We start from the raw sequence: 19,126 nt of genomic DNA, 5'->3' as shown, positions 1-19,126 counted from the left end.
AGAAATTCAAACAAAGAATATCCTTCTTAGGCTGAGATAAGGAAATGAAAAGTCAAGTTTAACGTTGGCTCTATCTGGGTAGGGTGCCGTCATATCTGCTCACATATGGAGAAATAAGCATACAGATTTCCAAGGGGGGTGGTGGGGGTAGGGGGGTGGGGGTGGGGGTGGTGTTGGGCCCTTGAGATCATCTTTTTTTCTCCCCTCCAAAAACCAAATTATTTTTATATAATCTCATAGAATTTTTATAGAATCTTATTTCATAGAATCTTTCACCTGCATGTGTACTTTACACAGTTTCAATTGTCCAGCTCTACTGATACATAAAAGCTGAGTGAGCTTGTGAAAAGTATTCTTAATGACACACAGAAGTGAGTGAAAAAAGCCCACACCAGAAAGGACCATCTCCAAGGACAACCACATACTCTTCTCAAAGTTAACAGCACTGTTCAATTTAGGGCTTTTCCGCTCCAATTCCCAGACACACAGTTCTTAGGATCTAGTTTATTTGCTTCTTGTTATTTTGGTTAAAGCTGGGTTTTGTGATTACCAGTTTCCGTCCAGTCAGCTCTGACTCGCGGTGACCCTTGTGTGTATCAGGGTAGAACGGTGCTCCTCAGGGTTTCAGCAGCTCATTTTTCAGAAGCAGACGACCAGGTCTTTCTTCTGAGGTGCCTCTGGGTTTACTTGAACCCCCAACCTTTTAGTTAGCAGCCGAGCACGTTAACCATTTGCACCACCCAGGGACTCCTGACTTTGTGATTGACTTAAGAATATTTTTCTATTTAACCCTAGCTGATATTATTTTCTTCAGAGAAAGGGACTGACGACTACCATGAATTTGTACTTTTGGTTCATGTTAATTCCATGAAGGAAAGAAGAGTTTTCTAGAAAACATGTTGGTAATCTCCAACACCGTAGCTTCTGAGAGTTTATTCACGAAGACAACAAAATTTAACTCCAACTTGTTCTCATCATTTGTCTACAGAAGTCTGGCAACAAAGTAAAATGTGTCTTTTCATGGTAGTTCATGACTTTTCAACTAATATTGGTTTTAGAAATCCAAGAAGACATTAATAATGTTGGAACTCACAAAATGAACACATGCACCAAAAACCACAATCGATACCAAGTGTTACTTGAAGCAAATCCTGTACTTACCATCTGCTCTGGAGAAGCCAAGGAGAAGGACGCTCGAAGGTAAGGGCTAGGAGCCAAGCGATCAATGAAGAAAGTGTATCTGGGTATCATTAACACCTGAGGGAGTTTATAGAAAATAAGTGGTTTACCCCAAAAGAAAAACTAAAAGAAAACATAGGTAAACCTGATGTCAGAGTAGGGAAGTACTTTATAAATTTAAAAGCAATTGAAGAAACCACAACAGAAAAATCAGTTTCTATAAAAATTCTGTATATCATACCATAAAAGTACAGAAAAGTATATCAGAAAAATATTTACAACAAATATGGCAAATGCTACGTCTTTACCATTTGTACAAAGTGCACACAAACTGGTAAGAGAAACACTGAAATTCTAGCATTAATGGGTAAGGACAGCTTACGAAAGAAATAAAACGGTAATAAAGATGGATAAATGTTTAACACGACTAGAAAAGTGATATCTATTCAAACAATTAGATAATGATTTTAAGTTACCAAATGTGGGAGTGACGTTCAAGCTGGGACCTGAAGGATAAGCAGGTACAGGCTTGGCAGAAAGAGGGAGAAGAGTGTTTTAGGGAGAATATATTGCATGTAAACGCCCTAGAATTCAAGAAAATTGGTGCATCAAAGAACTAGAAGAAGGTAAGCAGTTATGGACATAGTGGGAAGGAAGGAAAATGTTCAGTGAGTGCTGCAGGCAGTGTTAAGATGAGTGGTGGGAAAACCTGTGACCCCTGGTGGCAGAGACAGCTCGCTGGTTGCCAGCTTCACGTCCTCTTCTTCCTGACATGCAAACATACTCTGTTCCTCAGTCTCCCTCTCTAGCCAGGTGTGGCCCCGTGTCATCCCCTAGCCAGCAGATGTGAGCAGAAGTCATGTGTGCTACTTCTAGGCCTGGCGGCCCATAAAAATCTCCCCAGTGTGACCCGCCATGCTCCTTCCAATTTGCAGACCTTGGGATCCACGTGTTGAAGACTGAAGGGCAACAAGAGGAATCACTGCTTGGAGCAGAGCTGTCTGCAGATCACATCTTTGAGTTTTATATGAATCAGAAATAAACTTTTACCCTGTTGAGCCTTGGAGATTTGGGGTTTATCTTTTAAAGCAGTTAGTGTTAACCTGTATAATCATGATCTGCAAAAGCATGAAGTAACTGCTTGTTGTTACAACCTAGACACTGTCTGCTAAAACACGGTGAGTTGGGACTGAAATGATTTGGGACATTCTGGGGATAAGATTTCTAAGCAGAAGATGAGCTTCTTTGTCCTGAATAACAACAAAAAAAAAGCCATCATCTTCCCCAGTAGAGAGGAAAAGTTTGGGGATGTACTGGAAGCAGGGAGCAGGGAGGAAAACGGTAATCTCTTTGTAAAATGATCAAAATCTGGGCTACGGTAGTGGTTTTAAGGTTGGAGATTATTTGGAAAAAGCAAAGGCATAAGCAACAACGTTATGGAACAAGTGAAGAGAGCTGAAAGAAATTATAATACAATATTAAGTTTACATCCATAGCATCTAGCTGGGAGATACATGCAAATAGCCACTTACCAAATGACAGCCATAGAAAAGCAAACAGAGTATCAAATTGGTTACATTACAATATATTTCTCTGAAATAAGTCAGTTAAATATTAACTACCTATTATGTGCTGGTATGCTATGAGTCAAAATCGACTTGATGGCAGTGCATTTTTTTTTTTTTTTTGGTATGTGCTCTTACTAAGGAGTCCTGGTGATGCAGTGCTTAAGTGATCAGCTGCTAACCGAAATGCTGGCAGTTTGAAACCACCAGCTGCTCCTTGGGAGAAAGATGTGGCAATCTGCTTCCATAAAAATTACAGCCTTGGAAAGCCTATGGAGCAGTTTTGCTCAACCCTATAGGTTTACTCCCCCACATGTCTGTTAGTTTGTTATACTGTGGGGGCTTGCATGTTGCTGTGATGCTGGAAGCTATGCCACTGGTATTCAGATACCAGCAGGGTCAACCATGGAGAACAGGTTTCAGCTGAGCTTCCAGACTTAAGACAGACTAGGAAGAAGGACCAGGCAGTCTACTTCTCAAAAGCATTAGCCAGTGAACACCTTATGAATAGCCGCGGAACACTGTCTGATATAGTGCTGGAAGATGAGCCCCCCAGGTTGAAGGCACTCAAAAGATGACGGGGGAAGAGCTGCCTCCTCAAAGTAAACTTGACCTTAATGACATGGATGGAGTAAAGCTTTTGGGGTCTTCATTTGCTGATGTGGCATGACTCAAAATGAGAAGAAACACCTGCAAACATCCATTAGTAATTGGAACCTAGAATGTATGAAGTATGAATCTAGGAAAATGGGAAATCACCAAAAATGACGTGAAACGCATAAACATCAATATCCTAAGCATTATTGAGCTGAAATAGACTTGTATTGGCCATTTTGAATCAGATAATCATATAGTATACTATGCTGGGAATGACAACTTGAAGAGGAATGGTGTTGCATTCAACATGAAAAAGAACATTTCAAGATCTATCCTGAACTACAACGCTGTCAGTGGTAGGATAATATCCATACACCTACAAGGAAGACCAGTTAATATGACTATTATTCAAATTTACGCACCAACCACTAAGGCCAAAGATGAAGAAGTAGAAGATTTTTATCAGCTGCTGTAGTCTGAAATTGATTGAACATGCAATCAGGATGCACTGATATTCACTGGTGATTGGAATGCGAAAGTTGGAAACAAAAAGGATCAGTAGTTGGAAAATATGGCCTTGGTGATAGGAATGATGCCAGAGTTCGAATGATAGAATTTTGCAAGACCAACGACTTCTGCATTGCAAATAACTTCTTTCACCAACATAAAAGGTGACTATACAAATGGACCTCGCCAGATGGAACACACAGAAATCAACTGAATACATCTGTGGAAAAAGACGATGGAAAAGCTGAAAATCATCAGTCAGAATAAGGCCAGGGGCTGACTGTGCAAGTTCAAGCTGAAACTGAAGAAAATCAGAACAAGTCTACGAGAGCCAAAATATGACCTTGAGTATATCCCACCTGGATTTAGAGACCATCTCAAGAATAGATTTGACACATTGAAGACTACTGACCAAAGCCCAGACGAGTTGTGGAATGACATCAATGACATCATACATGAAAAAAGTGAGAGGTCATTGAAAAGACAGGCGAGAAAGAAAAGACCAAGATGGATGTCAGAGGAGACTCTGAAACTTGCTCACAAACAACAAGCAGCTAAACCAAAAGTAAGAAATGATGAAGTAAAACAACTGAAGATTTCAAAGGGTGGCTCAAGAAGACAAAGTAAAGTATTATAATGACATGTGCAAAGAGCTGGAGATGGAAAACCAAAAGGGAAGAACACGCTTGGCATTTCTCAAGCTGAAAGACCTGAAGAAAAAAATCAAGCCTCGAGTTGCAATAGTGAAGGTTTCTATACGGAAAATATTAAATGATGCAGGAAGTGTCAAAAGAAGATGGAAGGAATACACAGAGTTATATACCAAACAGAATTAATCGATGTTCAAACATTTCAAGAGGTAGCATGTGATCAGGAACCGATGGTACTGAAGGAAGAAGTCCAAGCTGCTCTGAAGGCATTGGTGAAAAACAAGGCTTCAGGAATTGATGGAATATCAATTAAGATGTTTCAATGTACAGATGAAGCACTGGAGGTGCTCACTCATTTATGCCAACAAATATGGAAGACAGTTGCCTGGCCAACTGCCCAGAAGAGAGCCATATTTATACCTATTGCCAAGAAAGGTGATCCAACCAAATGTGGAAATTATAGAACAATATCATTAATATCACATGCAAGCACAATTTTGCTGGAGATCATTCAAAAATGGCTGCAGCAGTATATCGACAGGGAACTGCTAGAAGTTCAGGTTGGCTTCAGAAGAGGATGTGAAACCAGGGATATCATTGCGATGTCAGATGGATCCTGGCTGAAAGCCAAGAATACCAGAACGATGTTTACCTGTGTTTTATTGGCTATGCAAAGGCATTTGACTGTGTGGATCATAACAAATTATGGATAACATTGCGATGAATGGAAATTCCAGAACACTTAATAGTGCTCATGAGGAACCTTTACGTAAATCAAGAGGCAGTTGTTCAGAAAACAGATAAAGCAAATGAAGAAATTAAAAAGATTATTCAGGAACATAATGAAAAATTTAATAAGCTGGAAAGTCCATAGAGAGCAATCAGAAATTCAGTAGACTAACAAAAAAAATTATAGAAGTAGAAAATTCAATAGAAAATCAGAAACAGATTTGAGCAAGTGGAAGGTAGAATTTCTGAACTTGAAGATGAAGCACTTGGCACTAATATATTTGAAGAAAAATCAGATAAATGAATTTTAAAAAATGAAGAAACCTTAAGAATCTTGTGTGACTCTATCAAGAGAAATAACCTACGTGTGATTGGAGTACCAGAACAAGGAGGGATAACAGAAAATACAGACAGAATTGTTGAAGATTTGTTCGCAGAAAACTTCCTTGATATCATGAAAGATGAGAAGATATCTAAGATGCTCAACGAACACCACATAAGATAGATGTTAAAAGAAAGTCATCGAGACATAATCAAACTTGTGAAAACCAAAGACAAAGAGAGAATTTTAAGAGCAGCTAGGGATAAATGAAAAGTCACCTACAAAGGAGAATCAATAAGGATAAACTCAGACTGCTCAGCAGAAACCATGCAGGCAAGAGGGCAATGGGATGACTTATATAAAAAAATTGAAGGAAAAAATTGCCAGCCAAGAATCATATGTCCAGCAAAACCATCTCTCAAATATGAAGGTGAAATTAGGACATTTCCAGATAAACAGAAGTTTAGGGAATTTGTAAAAATTAAACCAAAACTACAAGAAATGCTAAAAGTTCTTTGGTTAGAAAATCAATAATATCGGGTATCAACTCAAGACCAGAACACTAGGTACAGCAATCAGCACTCAACCCAGAAAGGGAAATCAAAAAACTAAATCAAGAAAAAAAAAAAAAAAAGCTCAAAACAGGGTAACAGCAATGTTATTATGTAAAAGAAGACAACATTAAAACGATATAGAGGGACTAAGAAATGAAATGTAGTCAGATCTTCCATATGGAGAGGAAGATAAGGTGATACAGAGAAATAAAAGTTAGGTTTAAATTAACAAAAATAGGGGTAAATAGTAAGGTAACCACAAAGGGGACATGCTATCTACACATCAAAATAAAATACAAGAAAAAAATAGAAACTCAGCAGAAACAAAATCAACAACAATGAATAAGAGGAAAGGACAATATATAAATATACTCAGCACATAAAATTAAGTGGGAAAAAGAAACTGTCAACAACACACAAAAAAAGACATCAAAACGATAGCACTAAATCCATACCTATCCATAATTATGCTGAATGTAAATGGACTAAATGCACAAATAAAGAGACAGAGAGTGGCACTGTTGTAGCCACTGTGTCAATTCATCTTGCTGAGTCTTCCGCTTTTTCACTGACCCTCTACTTTACCAAACATGATGGTCCTTCCCACATCACCTAGCACTAATCATATATATTCCATTTGACTGTATCATATTCCATTGACTGTTTCATTCATGTTAATTTTGACTCTGCACCTAGACTGTAAGTTCCTTGGGGCCAGACCATATCTTACATTTCTTAGCAGTCCTCACAGTATTTAACACAGTAGGCTCATAAATAGGAGCCCTAGTGGAGCAGCGGTTAAGAGCTCAACTGCTAACCAAAAGGTTAGCAGTTCAAATCCACTAGCTACTCCTTGGAAACCCTATGGGCCAGTTCTACTCTGTCCTATAGGGTCACTATGAGTTGGAATCCACTCGATGGCTATGGGTTTGGCCCACAAATAAGCATTCAATAGATGTGAAATTAATGAAGGGATGAATGGATGGATGGAGTTACATAAACAGTTTCACATCTTTCATCTACCTCTCCAGCCAGGAAGTTACAAATGAATCCTCTTGCTTCCAGAATGCATGCAGGCAGGCCTCAGGAGGAAAGAGATCCTAGAAAAGTGAATGTCAGCGTGGGATTCCCTGAGTCTCCATCTGCCAACAGTGTGCTGACACCTTTATTGCTCAAGCTGACCATATTCTCCCAGCTGAGAGGGCTGAAGAAGGGGAGACCCTGAGAGTTCCTAGGCACGTGTGGAGCCCCAGCATCCCTTCCTCCCCGATCGCACTGCTTGGTGGCTAAGTAGGCCTTCCTCTGGCCCAGGCGACCAGGTATGCTTCTGCTAGTGGTCTGGAAGTGCTTTCTCCCACCCAGACTCCCAGGAGGCCTTGAGAGAAGCAGAGTCTAGAGAGAGAATGTGGGCTGCTCACCGGCTCCTGGTGTCTGAACTCTGAAACACTAAGCAGATCCATGGCTGAGATAGGCCAGGCTTGCTAAGTGGGCTGACTGCGGACCTTGGGAGGGAGGCAAGGAAGAGGAGCCGAAGAAGGACCATTGAGAGATCTATCTCTTTGTAAGTTAGAGTGAGGCTTGCCTGCTGATGGAGCAAGGCTTTGAAATAATTCCTCTAGTTAGAACGCCTGCTGAGAATTTGCATTTCTAACAAGTTCCCAGGTGATGCCAATCCTGAGACCCACTAGTAAATCAGTGGCTCTCCACATTTATTATACATAAGGATCACCTGGGGATCTTGTTAAAATGTTGATTCTGACTCAGTATACCTGGGGCGGAAATGCACATTCTCAGCAGGGGTTCAAACCAGAACAAACCAGGTCGAAGCCCAGTGACAGAAGCAAAAGGAGGTGGGGCCTTCAGCAGAGGCTGCAGAAGGTCAAGCTGTGCACCAGACCGGCCTGCACTTGAACGTTGACCCAGCAGCTCATTGTATGACTTGGGCTGTTCCTTCCCATCTCTGAGCAGAGGATCAGAACCTGTATAATTGCGGGGCCCAGTACAAAATGAAAATGTGGGGCCTTGTTCAAAACTATTAAGAATTCCAAGACAGAGACAGGAGAACATCAAACCAAGTGCAGGGCCCATCTAAGCACAAGGCCCTGGGCTGCTACACATGTCTACACACCCACAAAGCTGGCCTTGTGTGACAAAGGTGTGAGAGGGGCTATGTTATTGTTGTTGAGTGCTATTGAGTTGATTCTGATTCATAATAACCCCATGTGACAGAGGAGAATTGCCCCATAGGGTTTCCTAGGCTGTAATCTTTACAGGAACAGATGGCCAGGACTTTTTCCCATGTACTCACTAGGTAGGTTAAAACCACTAGCCTTTTGGTTAGCAGCCAAGTGCTTAACCACAGTGCCACCTATAAACCAAAAAACCAAACCCACTGCCGTCGTGTCGATTTCGACTCATATCAACACTATAGGACAGAGTAGAACTGCCCTGTAGAGTTTCTAAGGAGCGCCTGGTGGATTTGAACTGCCAACCTCTTGGTTAACAGCTGTAGCACTTAACCACTACGCAACCAGGGTTTCCGTGCCACCTATAAAAAAAAAAAAAAGAGAGAATTCCCTGCTCCGGCAACTGCTCTTCAGTTAACCCCAACCACAGGCCTTGAAGGCAGGGACTTTCTTTCTTGGCCTTCCTCCCTGGGATCCAGAGGCACTCACCTCTGATCAGGGTGGGGGAAGGTGAGGAGATTTTTAGTCTGGTTGGTCCTGTGTGTGGTCTGAATCTACCATGACAGAGGCGCTAGGACCTAGAGTCTAGGTTGGAGGTCAAGCCCCGAACTCCCAGTGCCTTTTGGTTGAGTGAAGACACTACGAAGCCCCCTTTAAAATGTAATTTACCTGACTACCAAGGAAGGGGAGCCCTGGTGGAGCTTGGCTGCTAACCAAAAGGTCGGCTGTTCAAATCCACCAGGTCCTCCTTGGAAACCCTATGGGGCAGTTCTACTCTGTCCTATAGGGTCGCTATGTGTCGGCATTGACTCGACAGCAATGGGTTTGGGTTTGGTTTCTTTGGTACCAAGGAAGAGGTAACGTACTAGTCCCTTAGTGAGTAGGAGTCTACAAAATTGTTGCAAATGATCCATAATTATGCTGCAACTTGAACAAATAGAAAGAGAACAACAAAAGAAACCCTCAGGCACCAAAAGGAAACAAATAAGAAAAATTAGAGCTGAACTAAATGAAATAGAAAACAAAAACAATTCAAAGAATGAAAAGGACCAAAAGCTGGTTCTTTGAAAAAATCAACAAAATTGATAAACCACTGGCCAAACTGACAGAAGAAAAACAGGAGAGGAAGCAAATAACCCAAATAAGAAATGAGATGAGCGATATTTCAAGAGACCCAATTGAAATTAAAAGAATCATATCAGAATACTATGAAAAATTGTACTCTAACAAATTTGAAAACCTAGAAGGAATAATAAATTCCTAGAAACACACTACCTACCTAAACTAACACAAACAGAAGCAGAACAACTAAATAGACCCATAACAAAAGAAGAGATTGAAAAGGTAATCAAAAAACCTCCCAGCAAAAAAAAAGCCCTGGCCCGGAAGACTTCACTGCAGAGTTCTATCCAACTTTCAGAGAAGAGTTAACACCACTACTACTAAAGGTATTTCAGAGCATAGAAAAGGACAGAATACTCCAAAACTCATTCTATAAAGCCAGCATATCCCTGATACCAAAACCAGGTAAAGACATCACAAAAAAAAGAAAATTACAGACCTATATGCCTCATGAACACAAATGCAAAAATCCTCAACAAAATTCTAGCCAATAGAATTCAACAACATATCAAAAAATAATTCACCATGACCAAGTGGGATTCATACCAGGTATGCATGGATGGTTCAACATTAGAAAAACAATTAATGTAATCCCTCATATAAATAAAACAAAAGAATCATATGATTTTATCAATTGACGCAGAAAAGGCATTTGACAAAATTCAATATCCATTCATGATCAAAACTCTCAGCAAAATAGGAATAGAAGGAAAATTCCTCGACATAGTAAATGGCATTTATACAAAGGCAATAGCCAACATCATCCTAAATGGAGAGGACCTGAAAGCATTCCCCTTCAGATCAGGAACCAGACAAGGATGCCCTTTATCACCACTCTTATTCAACATTGTGTTGGAGGTCCTAGCCAGAGCAATCAGGCAAGGTAAAGAAATAAAGGGCGTCCAGATTGCCAAGGAAGAAGTAGAAGTATCTCTATTTGCAGATGACATGATCTTATACACAGAAAACCCTAAGGAATCCTCCAGAAAACTACTGAAACTAATAGAAGAGTTCAGCAGACTATCGGGATACAAGATAAACATACAAAAATCAGTTGGGTTCCTCTACACCAACAAAAAGAACATCGAAGAGGATATCACCAAATCAATGCCATTTATAGTAGCCCCCAAGAAGATAAAATACGTAGGAATAAATCTTACCAGAGATGCAAAAGACTTATGCAAAGAAAACTACAAAGCACTTCTGCAAGAAACCAAAAGAGACCTACATAAGTGGAAAAACATGCCTTGCTCATGGATAGGAAGACTTAACATTGTATAAATGTCTAGTCTACCAAAAGCAATCTACAGAGTTAATGCAATTCCGATCACATTCCAACAACATTTTTTAATGAGATGGAGAAACAAATCACCAACTTCATATGGAAGGGAAAGAGGCCCCAGATAAATAAAGCATTACTGAAAAAGAAGAACAAAGTAGGAGGCCTCACTCTACCTGATTTTAGAACCTATTATAACACCACAGTAGTCAAAACAGCCTGGAACTGGTACAACTGATACATAGACCAGTGGAACAGAATTGAGAATCCAGACATAAATCCATCTACATATGAGCAGTTGATATTTGACAAAGGCCCCAAAACAGTTAAATGGGGAAAGGACAGTCTGTTTAACAAATGGTACTGACATAACTGGATATCCATCTGCAAAAAAATGAAACAAGACCTATACCTCACTCCATACACAAAAGCGAGCTCAAAATGGATCAAGACCTAAGTATAAAATCTAAAATCATAAAGATCATGGAAAAAAAATAGGGACAATGTTAGGAGCCCTAATACATGGCATAAACAGTATATAAAACATTACTAAGAACGCAGAAGAAAACTAGATAACTGGGAGCTCCTAAAAATCAAACACCTGTGCTCCTCCAAAGACTTCACCAAAAGAGTAAAAAGATTACCTACAAGACTGGGAAAAAGTTTTTAGCTATGACATTTCTGATCAGCACCTGATCTCTAAACTCTACATGACACTGCAGAAACTCAACTACAGAAAGACAAATAACCCAATTAAAAAATGGGCAAAAGATATGACGACACTTCACTAAAGAAGACATTCAGGTAGCTAACAGATACATGAGGAAATGCTTATAATCATTAGCCATTAAAGAGAAAGGCAAATCAAAACTACAATGAGATTTCATCCCACTCCAACAAGGCTGGCATTAATCCAAAAAACACAAAATAATAAATGTTCAAGAGGCTGTGGAGAGATTGGAACACTTATACACTGCTGGTGGGAATGTGGAAACCCTGGTGGCGTGGTAGTTAAGTGCTACGGCTGCTAACAAGAGGTCGGCAGTTCAAATCCACCAGGCACCCCTTGGAAACTCTATGGGGCAGTTCTACTCTGTCCTATAGGGTCACTGTAGGGTCGCTATGCGTCGCAATCGACTCGACGGCAGTGGGTTTGGTTTTTTTGGTGGGTGGGAATGTAAAATGGTACAACCACTTTGGAAATCGATTTGGCACTTCCTTAAAAAGCCAGAAATAGAACTACTATACGATCCAGCAATCCCACTCCTTGGAATATATCCTAGAGAAATAAGAGCCTTTACAGGAACAGATATATGAACACCCATGTACACTGCAGCACTGTTTACAATAGCAAAAAGATGGAAGCAACCAAGATGCCCATCAATGGATAAGTGGATAAATAGATTATGGTATATTCACACAATGGAATACTACGCATCGATAAAGAACAGTGATGAATCTGTGAAACATTTCATAACATAATCTGGAAGGCATTATGCTGAGTGAAATTAATCAGTTGCAAAAGGACAAATATTGTATAAGACCACTATTATAAGAACTCGAGAAATAGTTTAAACAGAGAAGAAAATATTCTTTGATGGTTATGAGATGGAGGAGGGACGGAGGGTGGAAGAGGGGTATTCACTAATTAGATAGTAGATAAGAACTACTTTAGGTGATGGGAAAGACAACACACAATACAGGGGAGGTCAGCACAACTGGACTAAACCAAAAGCAGAGAAGTTTCCTGAATAAACTGAATGCTTCAAAGGCCAGCATAGCAGGGGAGGGGTTTGGGGACCATGGTTTCAGGGGACATCTAAGTCAATTGGCATAATAAAATCTATTAAGAAAACATCCTGCATTCCACTTTAGAGAGTGGCATCTGGGGTCTTAAACACTAGCAAGTGGCCATCTAAGATGCATCAACTGGTCTCAACCCACCTGGATCAAAGCAGAATGAAGAACACCAAGGACACAAGGTAATTATGAGCCCAAGAGACAGAAAGGGCCACATAAACCAGAGACTACATCAGCCTGAGACCAGAAGAACTAGATGGTGCCTGGCCACAACCAATGACTGCCCTGACAGGGAACACAACAGAGAACCCCTGAGGGAGCAGGAGAGCAGTGGGATGCCAACTCCAAATTCTTGTAAAAAGACCAGACTTAATGGTCTGACTGAGACTAGAAGGACCCTGGTGATCATGGCCTGCAGACCTTCTGCTGGCCCAGGACACGAACCATTCCCAAAGCCAACTCTTCAGACATGGATTGGACTAGACAATGTGTTGGAGAGGGATGCTGGTGAGGAGTGAGCTTCTTGGATCAGGTGGACACTTGAGACTATGTTGGCATCTCTTGCCTGGAGGGGAGATGAGAGGGTGGAGGGGGTTAGAAGCTGGAGAAATGGACGCGAAAAGAGAGAGTGGAGGGAGGCAGCGGGCTGTCTCATTAGGGGGAGAGCAATTGGGAGTATGTACCAAGGTGTATATAAGTTTTTGTGTGAGAGACTGACTTGATTTGTAAACTTTCCCTTAAAAAAAGCACAATAAAAAATTTTTTTTTTAATTTACCCCTATTTTTCTAAGTATAAACCTAACTTGTATCTCCCTATATCACCTTGATTTCCTTTCCATATGGAAGACCTATGCCTCCTGTATTTAGTCCCTCTTTATTGATTACTGTCATCTTTTCCATAATGACATCAGTGATTCCCCATTTTGAGCATTTTTTTTATTAATCTTATTTTATTTTTGTGATATCAGGATGCTCTGTTCTGTATTCTTGTGTTGTATTGATGTCTGACATTATTGATTTTCTGACCAGAGAATTTCCTTTGGTAATTCTCATAGCTTTGGTTTGGTTTTTGCAAAATCTCTAAGCTTGTGTTTATCTGTAAATGACTTAATTTCGCCTTCATATTTGAGAGAGAGTTTTGCTGGATATATGATTCTCAGCTGGCAATTTCTCTCCTTCAATGCTCTATATATGTCATACCATTGCCTTCTTGCTGGTATGGTTTCTGCCGAGTAGTCCGAACTTATTCTTATTGATTCTCCTTTGTAGGTGACTTTTCGTTTATCCCTGGCTGCTTTTAAAATTTTTCTCTTTATCTTTGGTTTTGGTAAGTTTGATGATAATATATCTTGGTGATTTTCTTTTGGGATCTACTTTGTATGGGGCTCTATGAGCATCTTGGATAGATATCCTTTCATCTTTCACAATGTCAGGGAAGTTTTCACCACCAAATCTTCAACAATTCTGTCTGTATTTTCCGTTATCCCTCCCTGTTCTGTAATTCCAACCACACACAAGTTATTCTTCTTGATAGAGTCCCACATTATTCTTAGTGTTTCTTCTTTTTTTTAATTCTTTTATCTGATTTTTCTTCAAATACATTGGTGCCAATTGCCTTATCCTCCATCTCCCCAATTCTGCCTTCCAACTCCTCAATTCTGCTCCTCTGACTTCCTATTGAGTTGTCTAGTTTTGTAATCTTATTGTTAATCTTTTGCATTTCTGAATGCTGTCTCTCTATGCATTCTTGCAGCTTATTATATTTTTCATTATGTTCTTGAATAATCTTTTTAATTTCTTCAACTACTTTATCTGTGTGTTCCTTGGTTTTTTTCTGTACATTGCCTGATTTCATCTCGGATGTCGTCCCTGATGTCTTGAAGCATTCTGTATATTAATCATTCGTATTCTACATCTGGCAATTCCAGGAATAGATCTTCATCCAGGAGAGATCTTGATTCTCTGTTTTGGGGGGTTGTAGAAGCAATCACGATCAACTTCTTTATGTGATTTGATATCGACTGCTATCTCCGAGCCATCTATAAGTTATTGTAATAATTTATTTTATATTTGCTCACTGAGTCCTATCTTCTTGTTTTGTTTTGTTTCAGTATACCCAGATGGGCTCCTGGAGTGTGCTAACTTGATTATTGGAGCCTTTGAAGCACTAATGTCCTGTTACCAGATAGCTAGAACTGTTACCAGGTATATGAGCCTTTGAGTCCAGTCACTATTCTTGAATAGAATCAGCTCAGGTGTCCTGACAGATGGTCACCTAGTGTATTGTGTAGGCTCTCACCTACTATCTTAAAGGAGTACTGGTGATAGTTGTATGCACTGGCTTCTGGTAGCAGCAAGGGGTCACACTCTGAGGAGGGCAAGGTGTTGACAGCCTTCACCCAAATGCCAGTGAGGGAAGAGTGTCTCTGTTCTCTAGAGCATTCTGGTGGGTGGGCTCTGCAGCTATACCTTAGGCACCCAATGCTTATACCTGTAAAGGCTGGTAGGCACCACTATCTTCAGACCCCTTTCACTGGTGGCTAGTTGGTGTGGATCCTCAGCCCTCAGTTCCCTGCTGTAAGTAGGTAAGGGCTCTGTTTAATAGGTAGAGAGGTGTCAGATCTCCAAAATCTGCCTCTCCACCGCTCAGCTGAAACAATTACAGTCAGACTTCTAACGGATTTGCCTCTGCATTATAATAGCCACCTGGATCCATGTGTAGGGGTGAAAGCCAAAGTCAGTGGATCTGTTACATGTGGACTGGAGCTGCTTCTGCTCTGATCTTCTAGTTTAGGGGTGTCAGGAAAGTATTTTTTCCCTGATTGTTAATTTGCTGCTTTTCCCAGTCCAGGAGAATGGGTCAGAAAAAATAGGGCACTTCTATCTCAGGCCAAGGGAACTTGAATGTTAATGAAGCCAGCTGGGGCAGGGAGGGGAGGGATCAGATAGACAGGAGAGAATGAAAAAGAAAAAAAGGGAGAGACTAGCAAGGTAAAATAGATAAATCACTTATCTTACGTAGAGATCACTGTTTTATCTGAGGTTCCAGAAGCGTGTGTAGCCTGTGTGCGCTGGCTGGGTCCCCTCCAAGATTGCCCCAAGGGGTTAGGGCTGAGTCCCCCCGTGCTTGCTGTGTCTCAGGAAACTAACATCAGTGCCACTGCATTTGCATCAAAGAACAGCACCAAGGAATCAAAGCTGGGGCACTGTGCGGGCTAGGCAACTAGTCACTGCTTCTGCGTGGTCCCTCACTCCCCTGTCACTCAGGTCGATTCCTTAGTTCTCTGTTTGATGGTCAGGGTTTGTAGATTGTCATATATGTAATCAAGTCACTTGTTTTTTCAGGTCTTTGTTGCAAGAGGGTTCAGCTGAAGCTTCTGCCTAGTCAGCCATCTTTGCCCTGCCTCAATATGATAATATTTAATCTTGTAGTAATCCTATAAGAAAACTGATGCAAATAAAGGTTGAGTAACTTGTCCAAAGATCTAGATAAGAACAGAGGTGTCTCCTTGGCCAATCTACTGATATCTAGACAACAGCCATTTGCCAGTGTGTCAATACTCACCCAGGAAGTACTTGATAAATGTTTACTGAATGAATGCATCCAGGTCTGAGTTTGTTTCAGATAAATGGCTTTTGTATACCCATCTAAGACAAAACAAAGAGATTGTCTCAAAATCTCTCATCAAGTGCTCATGTGGGACCCTGTGCATTATATTTTAGTGATTCAAGGAGAAACAATCACAGAAAAAGTTAGAGGTGAAGAGGAGGGACCTTCTTGAGAAAAGAGCGCAAGGTGCTACAATCAAAGAAATCCACTTTCAACCTAAGTCTTCCATAATGAAAGGTCAGAAAAATCCAAGGTGAGGGTAGCCGTTAAAATTTGAGGAGACCCGGTGGGGGCCAAGATGGCTGACTAGGTAGACGCTACCTCGGATCCCTCTTGCAACAAAGACTCGGAAAAAACAAGTGAATCAATCACATACATGACAATCTACAAACCCTGAGCAACAAACACAGATTTAAAGAGTTGACCTGAGTGACAGAGACGGAGAACCAACAACTAAGGGGAAGCAGCGACTGTTTTTGGACTGTGGAGCCAGCGTCCCAGTCAGGTAACCTTGGCGCCAGGCTTAGGACTGGGTGCAGGGGAGCTGAACACAACATCCTGTGACAGCGCAAATACCAGGCGCAGCGCTACCCCCCTAAACTGACCCCGGGAGGGGGCCCAGCTGGTCCACGCAGGCGGCGTGGTGACGTGGCTGGCGGGAGAAGTCACCGGGAGCCAGCGACTGATTTTGGAGCCGGGAATGCAGCGTCCCAGCCAGGGAACCGTGGCGCGGGGCTTAGGACTGGGCGCAGGGGAGCTGAGCAGGACATCCTGTGAAAGGGCAAACACTGGGCGCAGCCCGACCCCCCTGAACTGACCTCGGGAGGGGGCCCAGCCAGTCCGCGCGGGCGGCGCGGCTGACGGGATGAGAAGTACCCGGGAGGCAGCGACTGGTTTTGGAGCCAGGACTGCAGCGTCCCAGCCGGGGAACCTTGACACTGGGCTTTGGACTGGCAGCCAAGGAACTGACCGCGGCTTCTGCGGGCCAGACCCTTGGGGGCAATCCCTACCCAGCCAGCACACATAGGCAACACGCCCCTCGGGAATCTCAGATAAAATAGTCATCCCAAGCAAGATAAGCAACTTTGTCTATATTCCAGGGTGCTACTCTCTCCTGTTTTTCTGAACCGTCCCCCCTCCTTCCCAGGCAGCTTCATTAACATTGGAATTTCCTGAGCCAGAGGGAGAACGGCTCTGTGGCTTTTTTTTTTCCCCTCTTTTTTTTTGTTCTTTTCCTAACCCATTCTTCCGGCCTGACAGAAGCAACCAAAACAAACCCAGGGACCAAAAATCCTTCCCTAATTGGACTAAAAACACAGAACCAGCTCCAGCCAAGCATATGTGATCCATATCTCGGGCTTTCATCCCTACAGGGAACAAGGTGGCTATTATAATGCAAAGGCATTTCTGATAGGGATCTGACTGCATTTTTTTTTTTAGTGGATTTACTGGAAAAACAAGTTTCCCAGGTCTGATATCTCTGCGTATTCAACAGAGCCCTCACTGATCCACAACAGGGAACTGAGGGCTGAAGCTCTCCCCAGTCCACCTAGCCTCCTGCCTTAGGGGTCTAAAGAGGGTGACACCTACCAATCTGCAGAGGTACTTGCATTGGGGGCCTAAGGTGCAGTTGCAGAGCCCTCCCACCAAGGTGCTTTAGAAATAGAGGCACACCTACCTCACTGCCACTTGGGGGAAGCCTATCAGCATCCTGCCCCCCCGGAGTGTGAACCCCAGCTGCGAATAGAATCTGGTGCACACAACTATCACCACTACTTCTCAAGGTGGATAGGTGTTAGGGTGCAGCACACACTTGATGACCCAAAATCAGATTCTACTCAAGAATAGTGAATAGACTCAGGCATAAATATCTGGCAACAGCCCAAACCAGCTGGTAATAGGTCATGAGTAAGTCAAGGGCTACAACAACCAAGACAGCACAATCTAGTAGCCCATCCACGTATATTGAAAGAAAACAAAACAAGATAAGACTCAGTGAGCAAATATAGAATAAATCACTACAATATCTTAGTGATGGCTCGGAGACAGCAGTGGATACCAAACCACATAAAGAAGCAGACCATGACAGCTTCTACAACCCCCCAAAACAAAAGAATCAAAATCTTTCCCAAATGAACATACAATCCTGGAATTATCAGATACAGAATATAAAAAACTAATTTACACAATGCTTCAAGACATCAGGGATGACCTCAGAAATGAAATAAGGCAAACTGCAGAAAAAGCCAAGGAACACACTGATAAAACAGTTGAAGAACTCAAAGAGATTATTCAAGAACACAGTGGAAAAATTAATAAGTTGCAAGAATCCATAGAGAGACAGCATGCAGAAATCCAAAAGATTAACAATAAAATTACAGAATTAGACAACGCAATAGGAAGTCAGAGGAGCAGACTCGAGCAATTAGAATGCAGACTGGGACATCTGGAGGACCAGGGAATTAACACCAATATAGCTGAAAAAAAATCAGATAAAAGAATTTAAAAAAATGAAGAAACGCTAAGAATTATGTGGGACTCTATCAAGAAGGATAACTTGTGTGTGATTGGAGTCCCAGAACAGGGAGGGAGGACGGAAAACACAGAGAGAATAGTTGAAGATCTGCTGACAGAAAACTTCCCTGACATCATGAAAGACAAAAGGATATCTATCCAAGATGCTCATCGAACCCCATTTAAGATTGATCCAAAAATAAAAACACCAAGACATATTATCATCAAACTTGCCAAAACCAAAGATAAAGAGAAAATTTTAAAAGCAGCCAGGGAGAAAAGAAAGGTCTCCTTCAAGGGAGAATCAATAAGAATAAGTTCAGACTACTCAGCAGAAACCATGCAGGCAAGAAGGCAATGGGATGACATATACAGAGCACTGAAGGAGAAAAACTGCCAGCCAAGGATCATATATCCAGCAAAACTCTCTCTGAAATATGAAGGCGAAATTAAGATATTTACAGATAAACACAAGCTTAGAGAATTTGCAAAAACCAAACCAAAGCTACAAG

This window comes from Elephas maximus, chromosome 21 (assembly GCF_024166365.1).
Source record: "Elephas maximus indicus isolate mEleMax1 chromosome 21, mEleMax1 primary haplotype, whole genome shotgun sequence".
NCBI lineage: Eukaryota > Metazoa > Chordata > Mammalia > Proboscidea > Elephantidae > Elephas > Elephas maximus.
The sequence above is the reverse complement of the archived record's forward strand: the minus strand, read 5'-3'. Positions refer to the sequence as shown.